The 13,052-nt window shown below is 39.3% G+C and overlaps 1 long non-coding RNA gene across 1 annotated transcript; it reads right to left on the bottom strand.

Moving 5' to 3' along the window:
- LOC104757893 lies at positions 638-1,146 on the bottom strand. Its single transcript, XR_762560.2, has 2 exons — positions 1,087-1,146; positions 638-1,009 (listed from the first exon to the last, which is right to left on the bottom strand). It is a non-coding gene; the product is annotated as an uncharacterized LOC104757893 (long non-coding RNA).

Below are 13,052 nucleotides of genomic sequence, written 5' to 3'. Positions count from 1 at the left end.
TATACGATGTATATTGAATGTGTTGTTCAAGGAAAAAGGACTGTGACAAAGTATACATCAGAGTTTCTGCGATTTTCTGAGCGTAATGATCTTGGAGAGATAGAAAATCAGAAAGTGGCACTACAACAAGTATGCACATTGTTAACCAGAGAAAAACGTTTTCATGATCTTTGATAGCGTTTTCATGAGCGCTGTTTTAGGGCACTGTTATTATATGTACCCCATATACAATAGCACGACTTACGTATGCTATGTTATATTTTTATAACATAGCTATAAGAAATTGCTATATTATCAAGATCATAATTTTGAAAAAATTTATACAACATGTTTTTTTTCGTGCTATGTTATAGTTTTATAACATAGCTCTAATAAACTGATGTATTACCAAGATTATAATTTTGCAAAAATTTATACAATATTTGATTTTTCGTGCTATGTTATACATATCTGATATAGCTGTTGCGAAATGCTGTTTTATCTTGTTTACTGTGCTATGGTATATTCTTTTATCATAACATTTACCTCTACTTTTATAGCATTTTCTGATATGTGATTATAGCACACATAACCTGTTTTATAAAATCTCATACATTGACCATTGATTAAACGTCTCTGATCCAAAATACATAACAAAAGTCTCAAGAACATCAGTTTACCATCAAAGTCTCAAGAACATCCAAAATAAACAAGCAATCTCAAGTACTTAACATTACACAATAAAACCATCAGTTTAAGACATAATGACCTTGTTCTCTGGCCAAGCAATGCAGGAGCTAAGTGCATCTTCAATAATCTCTATTTCATCGGATGGCCTCCGAACTTTTACATTTTTCACATTCACAACATCTATCCACACTTTAACTACATTAGAACCCAAGCGAGTAAAGTGAACCTTATGTTCCGGATCATTTGTTCCCCATCGTCCTTCAGCCACAACCCTATTCTTTCCAGTTAAATCCTTCAACTTGCACTTCTTATTCTCCTTGGAAATAACTTTATTAATGCGCTGCCATGTTTACAATATAAACCATCAGTCATCATATAATTAACAAAAACAACTTCATAACATATGAAAACACTTACTGGAGACTTCCTGAGAGGAGACTGTGATGGTAAAGTATTTTTTATTGGAGATATTGGACCTGTTGCATAGATGCAGATTTGGCCTGCGATGCAGCCTTTGAAGCCGTTGTTGTAGTTTTGGAATCTGTAGCAGACTTAGAAGCTGTGGCTGCAGACTTGGCCTTTGATGCAGACAAAGAAGCATGTGATGTAGCATTGTGACCAGTTGGATTTTTTTCTTCCATCTTGATAACTCATCTTCATCTACTTCTACTTCCTCATCTTCATCGGATTCACTTTCATCATAATCACTGTCAAAGACTGGTTCTTTATAGACAGTTCTCTTTCTCTTCATCACAGCCTTTTTCACATTTCCAAAATCATTTTGGAAGTTTTTCAGATTCTGATGAACTTCATGACCAGTTAAAATTCTTGACTTTCTCCTATGCTCAACTTTTCCATCAAACCAAGTCTTCTTTTCCCTATATCTGTGTGTTGGAGCCAAACCTTTTCTATGACACATGTAGACATGTTTCCTGCTAAACTTCAACCACATACTACCAGTATTTTTCCCACACATAGGACATCCCTTTACCTTTTACTTTACAACCAGCAAGGTTTCCATACGTAGGGAAATCACTAATGGTCCAGAGAAGCATTGCCTTTACAGTAAATGTACTTTTACTAAAAGAATCATATGTTAGCTCTCCATTATTCGACAGATAATTCAAATCCTCAATAAGAGGTTATAAGTAGACATCAATATTATTACCTGGTTGTTGTGGACCAGGAATCAATAATGTCAACATTATATTCTCCTTCTTCATACAAAGGTGAGGAGGAAAATTGTAGTTTACCAATAGCCCAGACCAGCTACTATAATTACTATTCTTCATGTTGAATGGATTAAATCCATCTATGGACAGCCCAAGCCGTATGTTCCTTTCTTCAGCTGCAAATGAAGGATACTTCTCATTCATCTGAGCCCATGTAACAGAATTTACTGGATGTCAAAGTTTTCCTTCAGTGCTCTTGTTAGTGTAATGCCACCGTAAGTCCTTGGCCATGTCCTATGATCTGAACATTCTCTTCAGCCTTGGTTTAATTGGAAAATATCTTAATACTTTCTGTGGGACACCTTTCTTTACCTCATTAGTCCGCTTATTAGTCTTCCACCGTGAAGCATTACATTTGGGACATTTATCAAGCTTCTTTAACTTCTTTCTGAAGAGGCAGCAATCATTAACACATGCGTCGATCTTTTCATANGGATCTTTTCATATCCCATATGAAAGCTCTTAAAAAATTTCTTGACATCATACAATGATGTGTGAAGGACATTATCATCTGGCAACATGCTTGGCAATGTCTGAAGCAGTTCATTGAAGCTCTTATCCGACCAGCCATTATGTGTCTTAATCCTAAACAAAGTCACAATAGCCGATAACTTGCTGTGGTTTGAACAGCTAGGGTATAGTGAAGTTTCAGCATCCCGGATCTTTGCAAGGAATTCATCTTCTTGTTGGTCCTCACCCTCTGCAATCTCACTTAAGTCGCCCACAGGTTGGTCAGCTAAGTCACCTCTAAAAGCCAACTCTTGATCAAAAAATTCAGCAGCTTTATATAACTCAAAAACTTCCTCATTCCACTGAGTTGGTTTACTTTGAAATTCATCTACTGACTTCACATCTCCATGATGATACCAATCACTATGCAGCTTGTATGCCTCATCCATCCCTCTTATTACAAGATGCTCAACCACAACACTGTTTAACTGGCGTCCATTATTACGACAGTCTTTACAAGGACATATTATCATTTCTATGTCACCGAAAGCCGCAAACACATCCCTTACAAATTTCGAAGCTCCACTTTTATAACCAGGATCAGCTCTTCAATGGATAAGTAAAGAACATCTTAAAGTATCCAAACCCAAAATGAAACCTAATTATGAAATATAATTCCTTACCTGCATAGATGCACCCATGCCTTGTCCAACATTATATGTTATAATATAAATTTTAACCTTTATAGATAAAATAAAGATACATATTATACATAGCTCACATTAAGCAACAATTCAGACAATTCATGACATGTATTCAAAGCATAACCAACATTAAAACTGTATAAAACTGTTTCGTATTAGTGAATCAGTCAATACTGCACTAATTTAGACACATACAGATGCTCTTAAACCAATATCAAACTGTGTAAAATCTCACTAATCTAATCACTATTTATACGAATCAGACTCAAAGGATAAAACATAGCAATCCCCTTATTTTGGTTGAGTGATACTAACCTGTTGTGTGAGTACAGAGAAATGAGAAGCTTCAGTTCCCCAACATTGCAATCACCAACACTTGGGGAAAAAAAAATAATCGTTCAGTTTATGAAGGATACAAAGCTAAGTTTATGAAGGCGCAAATTTAATCGTTTATGAAGGCGCAAATACTCAAATCCGAAAGCTAGGTTTGAGTCAAATCTGTAAATAATCGAACCCTAACAAAATAGATGGATTCGTGTGAAGACTAAACTAAATAAATCTGACATAAACTTATCGAAATCACACATAAGCTGTTTGAATTCACAAATAATCGAAACAGATAAAGAAATTAGGAGGAAGAAGAAAGACATGCCTTCGATTCGAGCTCTCAATTGCGATGGATATGGAGATTTAGGGCTTCTCAAAAACGGCAAAATTGGGGCTTTTCACAAACAGCGATAATATTGAAGATTTGATAGAGATTTAAGATACGAAATTGATCACACACAACGAATTTAGAAGAAGAAATCGAGTGTAGCGAGCTTAGGTTGTAACAAGAGAGAGAGAGAGAGTGTGTGTCGAATTTTTGGCTTTTTTTATTAGGCGATTAAGTGAATTAGTATTTCACTAAGTATTGGCGGACAAAAGTCACTTTTGTTTCCCGCTACATAATTTTCCTATCATAGCGTTTATAAGATGCTATTATAAAGTAACCGAAAAAAAATCTCATCTTTCATAGCAGTGACGGAAAATGAGCTATCTCCGTCTGCTATCAATGTGCATATTTGTTGTAGTGTGGCAAGATATATCAATGGGTTAAAGAGTTCTATTCAAGAGAAGATGGGTTTACAAACTGTATGGACTGTGCAAGAGGTTTCTAGTCTAGCTTTGAAAGCTGAGTTAATTGAGAATCTCCTCGCAATTTCACTTATTTTAGAAGATATTCACCTCATAACAATTCTGAATTAATAGGCGATAAGGAGAAGAGTGCAGTAACAAAGGATACTAACCTTCGGAATAAAGGAGCTGGAAGTTCTAACAATGGTTCTAATAATGCTCAGCAGAATAAAGCACCAATCCAGAAGCAAAGTAACACTTATGCGAGACCATCCATCGACAAGTGTTTCCGCTATCAAGGACAAGGTCAGAAATCAAATGTTAGTCCTAGGAGGAGGACTACAACTTTGCTAGAGGAGGAAGAAGAACATGAAGAAGAGGATGAATATGCAGATGTTGAATTTTCTGAAGAAGAGTCGAATGAGATGATAAACATTATACTTGAAAGGGTCTTGTTATCATCTAAGGAAGAAGGACAGCGGAAAAAATTATTCAGAACAAAGTGTTCAATTAACGACAAAGTCTGCAACTTGATTGTGGATAATGGTAGCACATAAAACTTAGTTTCTCATAAACTGGTTGAATATCTGAAGTTACCCACAACGCCACTTGAGAAGCCATATGCTTTAGGATGGGTGAGTAAAGGTTCTCGATATCGAGTAACACTATCTTGTAGGGTTCCGATCTCCATTGGAAAACATTACAAAGAAGAGGTATTGTGTGATGTTCTTGACATGGATGTTTGTAATATCCTACTTGGTCGTCCTTGGCAGTACGATAATGACGTTACATATCGAGGAAGAGATAATGTGTTAATGTTTTCATGGAATGGGCACAAGATTGCTATGGCTCCTATTTCACACCTTGATCAAAATTCAGGGAAGAAAAATTCTAACTTCCTGGTATTTACGGATAGTGAAAGAGAGCTTGGCGAAGCAATAAAAGAATCTGATTGTATCTATCCAGTGGTGATTAAAGGGCTGATGAGTGTTGTAACAGAAGAAGTAACAACTCCAAAAGAAATACTAAAGATTCTACAGGATTTTAAGGAGCTGATTGCAGATGAGTTACCACAAGAACTACCTCCTATGCGTAACATTCAGCATCAAATTGATCTTTGATGTTCATATATTTTACCCTGTTTTCCCTTAGTCTATTCACATCTTTTGCATCTTTTGCTATCCATTTTTACCATTATTGCATAGTTTTAGGACCAATCATGCATTAGAGTATAGTTGCATTGCATTTGCATCTTTTCATGCATAATCAGGTGAATTTGGAGCTTAAGGAGGATGGAAGCAATGCAGAGGAGAAGTGAAGCAATCATGAGGGAAAGCAAGAGAGTTAAGGCTGAAGAAACAAGGTCTGGAGTCCCACTCGACCGCCCACTTGACCAGACACTCGACCGTGTGCAGAGAGGGACTCGACCGAGTGGAAGATGCACGAGAGAAGCCAACTTGACCGGTCACTCGACCGAGCACCAGGTCGAGTTGGCCGAGCCGCCTAGCTATTTTGTCTTTTAGCCTTTTTAGGGCTTCCACTACTTTTTCTATTTAAGGACCTTGTACCCAGCAGCCACCAGGGGTCCAGCTTTTTAGATAGTCAAAAACCTAGTTTTTACCCTTTTGGGAATTATTCCTTTTGCACTTTTATTTTTCTTAGATCTTGTACTTCTTTTAAGAGAGAAAACACTAGATTCTTCAATATTGTTGGTTTCATAACTTTCAGAATATTGAGAATTCGAGTTTGATTCTTTCTCCAATATTGTAGATCTTTGCTTTATCTTTCATTTGATGCAAGTTTTAGTATTTTCTGGGTTTATGACTTTGATGTTCATCATGTGTTCTTGTGAGTAGTTGCTTAGGATCTTGAGGATGGGTTAGGCTGGGCTGTGTTTGAGGTTTGTTTGATTTGGTCAAGCTTTATTTGGTCAAGCTTGATTGTGGTAGAATCTCTTCTAGGCTAGATGTTCTTAATGCTGATCCTATAACTGAGAGGGTAGGGTTTGATTTCAAGCATCTTAGCATCACACCAATGTTTAAGAAGCATAGATAAGGCTAGATCTAGAGCTTACCATTAGGCTTGCTAAGAGATTAGAGGTCTTGTTTGGTATGAGACATATTGCTTATGCCTGCTTGTGTAGATTCTTTACTTTGTGAGAACAAGTCTAGAGATGCATAGGTTTGATTGTTTCTTGCCATGAGAGTGGATTAAACTTGTCTTGGAAATATATGTCTAGAGATTAGCTCAAAGTTTGCTTGAGATTTGTTGACCAAGTTAGGTGACCTCAATCATTAGTCCAGCCCATGAATCCCTCCTCAAGGCCTTCCTTGTTTATTGATTTCTAAGTCTTAATCCTGTTGTTTGATCGATGTTTGATTCGCTTGTGTATTGCTCTGTTTTTCTAGTGTTGCTCTGTTTCATAGATTTGTCCAGCTCGACCCTGCATTCGATCTACACTCGATCGAGTGCTTGCTCGAGTTCATCCCCAAAACTTTGGTTTATGATTTGTAGTTGTCCTATCTTATCTCTTGTCTCATTCTAGTTGCATTTCTGTTGTATTTACTTAGTGTCTTGTTCATTACTTACCTTGCATTAGTTCATTACCATAGTTTCTGTTTCTGTTCTAGCTTCATATTAGTCATAATCATTCTGTTCAATTTACATTCAACATCTAGTTCTAGTAGCTTTTACTTTCTGTACTTTACATTTCATAATAGGATTGTTAGTGACAAACATCCTTTACATACTTGGCTTAACTTAGGCTCATATGCACATCTTGATTGTTCACAAACTCTCAGATTGGATTGACACCTCTTGTACTACAATTGCATAAGGGGAATTGAAACACACTGCCATCCATTCATTCATATCTCACCATTCCATACATTCATCATTTCACCACCCACCAAACATATGTGTTTCAATTTGGTGCCGTTGCCCATTTGAGAGTGTTTTTGTAACATTTAGGATCATTATTAGTCTAAGATTAAGTTCGTTTATCCACTTGTGAAGTTGCTGAACTCGAATCTTCTTTTGCTTGGTTGTCTTGTGTTTCAGGTACCACTCGACCACCCACTCGACCACCACTCGACCGAGTCGTGATCGAGCACTTGATCGAGTCAGACAGCGTATCGAAATAGACACCACTTCCCAGTCGACTCGACCACCCACTCGAGCCTACGCTCGACCGTGTACCTGTTCGAGTTTGTACTCGTGTTTGTTGATGCACACAAGGTCAAAGGGGAAAAACAATCTTCAGAGGCCTATTGACAACATCCACAGGCTGCAAAAGGGTTTGAGACATAAGCAAAGAAGAGTAGTTCCAGAACAAAAAGAGAATCCAGTCATCATGGAGCAACAAGATCAAGTTCCAAGACCTAGGCACATTGGCGCTGGAGATGCCCCCAACACACACAACCAGAGAGCTGGTATTGTGCCTCCCACAGTAGCAAACAACAACTTTGAAATCAAAAGTGGACTAATATCCATGATTCAAGCCAACAAGTTCCATGGGTTGCTAATGGAGGATCCTCTAGACCACCTTGATGAATTTGATAGAATATGTGGTCTCACAAAGATTAATGGAGTGACTGAAGATGAATTCAAGTTGAGGCTCTTCCCATTTTCACTTGGAGACAAGGCTCACCTTTGGGAGAAGACTCTTCCTACTGGAGCAATAACCACATGGGATGCTTGCAAGAAGGCTTTCTTGGCAAAATTCTTCTCAAATGCAAGGACTGCTAGATTGAGAAATGAAATTTCTGGGTTTGCTCAAAGAAACAATTAGAGCTTTTGTGAAGCTTGGGAGAGGTTTAAAGGATTTTAGACTCAGTGTCCTCACCATGGCTTCAGTAATGAGTCCCTATTAAGTACTTTGTATAGAAGTGTGCTTCCCAAGATCAGAATGCTTCTTGACACAGCTTCAAATGGAAACTTCCTCAACAAGAATGTGGAAGAAGGATGGGAGTTAAACTTCCTCACAGAACCATAAGGTCCACCTCCACTGACCAAGAGGACAAGTACAAGAAGGATTTGAAGATGGTCAATGAGAAGCTTGACAAAATCCTTCTTAGCCAACAAAAGTCTATTCACTTCATTGGTGAAGAAGAGGTTCCAGTTCAAGAGGGGGAGAATGAATTTGCTGAGCTCTGTTATATGCAAAACCAGGGTGGAGTCAAAGGCTACAACCAAGGAGGGTTCAAAAACAACAACCTCTCCTATAGAAGCAACAATGTAGCTAATTCACAAGACCAAGTCTATCCACCTCAACAGCCTCAACAACAGAACAACTATGTCCCCAAAAAACAACATCAAGTGTTCCAGCCTCAGTTGTGTCCTCCACCAGGGTTTCAGACTAACTAAGGCCAAAAACAAGACTTAAGAGCCATGATGCAACAGCTGTTGATTGGGCAAACACAAGGAAAGATTGAGGAAGCCAAACAGTTTGCTGAGTTGAATCAAAGGCTCACATCCCATTATAATGACCTGAACATGAAGTTTGAAGGTCTCAACTCTAGAGTGAAGTTTATGGAGAGCAACCTTGCCTCTACTTCAGCTCCTAAACCCAACCAACTCCCTGGAAAATCTGTTCAAAATCCAAAGGAGTTCACTGCAAAAGCCATTCATATCTCTGATGAGGAAGTCACTGAGGACAGTGATGTTCAAGATGGGTTGGATTGGTCATTTCTTGAAGTTCAGAGTGAAGTTTGTGCAAAGAGATCTGAACCCGACATTGCACTCGACCAGGTGCTAGAGCAAGCACTCGACCGAGTGCCTGATCGAGTGGTCGATCGAGCTGAAGGGTCAGAAGCTGTTAAGCCTGCTAAGTACATCCCTCCTGCTTACAAACCGCCTCTACCATTCCCAGTATATTTTAAAGCACAGAAGATTAAGGAATTAAGGGAAATCATTGAGAAAAAGGAGATGTTGGCTAAGCAACAAGAGGAAGTGATTGAGAAGAAGTTGTGATTGAGAAGTTGTGATTGAGAAGCAAGAGGAAGTGATGGCCATTCAAGAGATCATCAATGCTTATCAAGAAGAAGAGAGAGGACCTGCCTTGGAACAATATGAACCATATCCTCTCTATAGGGATTTTTTGCTTGATTTGTCAAAGAAGAAGGCTCAAGCTCAAGATGAGAAGGATCTTGAGGACCTTGGAGGAGTTATCATCCCAATTAAGCTTAAGGATCCAGGTCCATTCTATCTACCTTGCACACTCAGCTATCTTCACTACAACCAGTGCTTATGTGACTTGCGAGCATCTATAAGTGTGATGCCCTATTCTATAGCTCAAAAGCTTGGGCACACTGACTTCAAGTCCACCAACCTTCATGTATGCCTAGCTGATGGGTCAAATAGAGATGTGGTTGGCAAGTTGGAGAACATTCCAGTGAAGATAGGGAGAGCAAGGGTTCACACTGATTTTGTGGTTCTAGAGATGGACAAGGAGCCTGAAGATCCTATCATTCTTGGGAGGCCATTCTTAGCCACTGTTGGGGCAGTCATTGATATCAAAGAGGGTCTTGTGACCTTGAACATTGCTGAGGGTATAGCTATGACGTTTAACATCTATAACCCAACCAACCTTCCTATCATTGATGATCAACCATTTACTATCAAAGACAAATGTGGTCAAGAAGGTTTAAGTGATAAGGCAACTCCAAAGGCTGAGCTCTCTCTTCAAGAAGATTCTGTGGAAAAGCTTAAGAGCTCAGTTTAAGAGTTGACTGGTATGGTTAAGGATCTCCAAGTCAAGTTAAACAAGAGGTCTTTGAGGAAAGCAAGACCAAGGCTCAAAATCAAGAAGAAATATGGTTTGTGTGTTAAGGGTGAGGTGATCAAGGATCAACTTCACAGTGATCAAGAGGTTCCAGGGAGGATTTCATCCCCTCCTTGGTATCTAGACCAAGCCTAAGAAGGCAACCAAAGTCAAGCTTAGTGACTATAAGGAAGTCCCTAAGGAATCCTTTGTAAATATGCTTTATTTTCTTAGTAGTTTTGATGTGTTTTCTTTTATGTTTGTGTTGAGCAGGCCTTTTAATGAAAGTGTAGATGGGTATGGAGAGATTTGGACTTGGGGAAGTAAATACGCAAGCCCACTCGACCAGCCCACGAGAGGTACTCGACCGAGTTGGAAAAGAACTAAGGCCCACTCGATTCTCATTTCTCTAGAATGATCGAGTGGAGGGAAGAAAAAGAAGAAAAATTTGAATTTTTAAACTTTGGTCAAGGGAGCTCGACCACCTGCTGGTCGAGTGTGGGGTCGAGTGGCAGCAAAAAGCAAGTCAAAGATTCCCATTTCAAATTTGAATGGTNATCAAAGAGGGTCTTGTGACCTTGAACATTGCTGAGGGTATAGCTATGACGTTTAACATCTATAACCCAACCAACCTTCCTATCATTGATGATCAACCATTTACTATCAAAGACAAATGTGGTCAAGAAGGTTTAAGTGATAAGGCAACTCCAAAGGCTGAGCTCTCTCTTCAAGAAGATTCTGTGGAAAAGCTTAAGAGCTCAGTTTAAGAGTTGACTGGTATGGTTAAGGATCTCCAAGTCAAGTTAAACAAGAGGTCTTTGAGGAAAGCAAGACCAAGGCTCAAAATCAAGAAGAAATATGGTTTGTGTGTTAAGGGTGAGGTGATCAAGGATCAACTTCACAGTGATCAAGAGGTTCCAGGGAGGATTTCATCCCCTCCTTGGTATCTAGACCAAGCCTAAGAAGGCAACCAAAGTCAAGCTTAGTGACTATAAGGAAGTCCCTAAGGAATCCTTTGTAAATATGCTTTATTTTCTTAGTAGTTTTGATGTGTTTTCTTTTATGTTTGTGTTGAGCAGGCCTTTTAATGAAAGTGTAGATGGGTATGGAGAGATTTGGACTTGGGGAAGTAAATACGCAAGCCCACTCGACCAGCCCACGAGAGGTACTCGACCGAGTTGGAAAAGAACTAAGGCCCACTCGATTCTCATTTCTCTAGAATGATCGAGTGGAGGGAAGAAAAAGAAGAAAATTTTGAATTTTTAAACTTTGGTCAAGGGAGCTCGACCACCTGCTGGTCGAGTGTGGGGTCGAGTGGCAGCAAAAAGCAAGTCAAAGATTCCCATTTCAAATTTGAATGGTATGGACGCTCCACCCTTGTCTCCTTGTCCTCTTAGCCTCTTTAAATAGAGCTTGATTCGACCATGTATCTCTCACACTCTCTCATTTGCTGAAAACAACTAAATTCAAGTTTAAAATCTCTCTCAAAGTTCATCTTTTTGCTCAAAGCTTAGCTCTTTTGTTTGTTGGTCACTAACTTATTAACCTTAAGCTTTGAGTCTATTCCCTTCAGTTCTNCTCAGTTTAAGAGTTGACTGGTATGGTTAAGGATCTCCAAGTCAAGTTAAACAAGAGGTCTTTGAGGAAAGCAAGACCAAGGCTCAAAATCAAGAAGAAATATGGTTTGTGTGTTAAGGGTGAGGTGATCAAGGATCAACTTCACAGTGATCAAGAGGTTCCAGGGAGGATTTCATCCCCTCCTTGGTATCTAGACCAAGCCTAAGAAGGCAACCAAAGTCAAGCTTAGTGACTATAAGGAAGTCCCTAAGGAATCCTTTGTAAATATGCTTTATTTTCTTAGTAGTTTTGATGTGTTTTCTTTTATGTTTGTGTTGAGCAGGCCTTTTAATGAAAGTGTAGATGGGTATGGAGAGATTTGGACTTGGGGAAGTAAATACGCAAGCCCACTCGACCAGCCCACGAGAGGTACTCGACCGAGTTGGAAAAGAACTAAGGCCCACTCGATTCTCATTTCTCTAGAATGATCGAGTGGAGGGAAGAAAAAGAAGAAAATTTTGAATTTTTAAACTTTGGTCAAGGGAGCTCGACCACCTGCTGGTCGAGTGTGGGGTCGAGTGGCAGCAAAAAGCAAGTCAAAGATTCCCATTTCAAATTTGAATGGTATGGACGCTCCACCCTTGTCTCCTTGTCCTCTTAGCCTCTTTAAATAGAGCTTGATTCGACCATGTATCTCTCACACTCTCTCATTTGCTGAAAACAACTAAATTCAAGTTTAAAATCTCTCTCAAAGTTCATCTTTTTGCTCAAAGCTTAGCTCTTTTGTTTGTTGGTCACTAACTTATTAACCTTAAGCTTTGAGTCTATTCCCTTCAGTTCTGTTCGAAAATGTCTTCATGGATTACCAGGAAGTCTCAACAAGCGGGTGCAAACTCCATGGAACGTCGTGATGCTGGCCTTTAATCAAGAGAATAATCTGGAAGAACCACTCGACGCCCCACTCGATCAAGCACTCGACCGAGTGGTGGTCCGAGTGGTCGGTCGAGCCAGATGCCGTGTCCAAGGNGACCAAGCCTAAGAAGGCAACCAAAGTCAAGCTTAGTGACTATAAGGAAGTCCCTAAGGAATCCTTTGTAAATATGCTTTATTTTCTTAGTAGTTTTGATGTGTTTTCTTTTATGTTTGTGTTGAGCAGGCCTTTTAATGAAAGTGTAGATGGGTATGGAGAGATTTGGACTTGGGGAAGTAAATACGCAAGCCCACTCGACCAGCCCACGAGAGGTACTCGACCGAGTTGGAAAAGAACTAAGGCCCACTCGATTCTCATTTCTCTAGAATGATCGAGTGGAGGGAAGAAAAAGAAGAAAATTTTGAATTTTTAAACTTTGGTCAAGGGAGCTCGACCACCTGCTGGTCGAGTGTGGGGTCGAGTGGCAGCAAAAAGCAAGTCAAAGATTCCCATTTCAAATTTGAATGGTATGGACGCTCCACCCTTGTCTCCTTGTCCTCTTAGCCTCTTTAAATAGAGCTTGATTCGACCATGTATCTCTCACACTCTCTCATTTGCTGAAAACAACTAAATTCAAGTTTAAAATCTCTCTC

Source organism: Camelina sativa, chromosome 17 (assembly GCF_000633955.1).
Source record: "Camelina sativa cultivar DH55 chromosome 17, Cs, whole genome shotgun sequence".
Classification (NCBI taxonomy): domain Eukaryota; kingdom Viridiplantae; phylum Streptophyta; class Magnoliopsida; order Brassicales; family Brassicaceae; genus Camelina; species Camelina sativa.
This window is presented reverse-complemented; position numbering and strand designations above follow the sequence as displayed.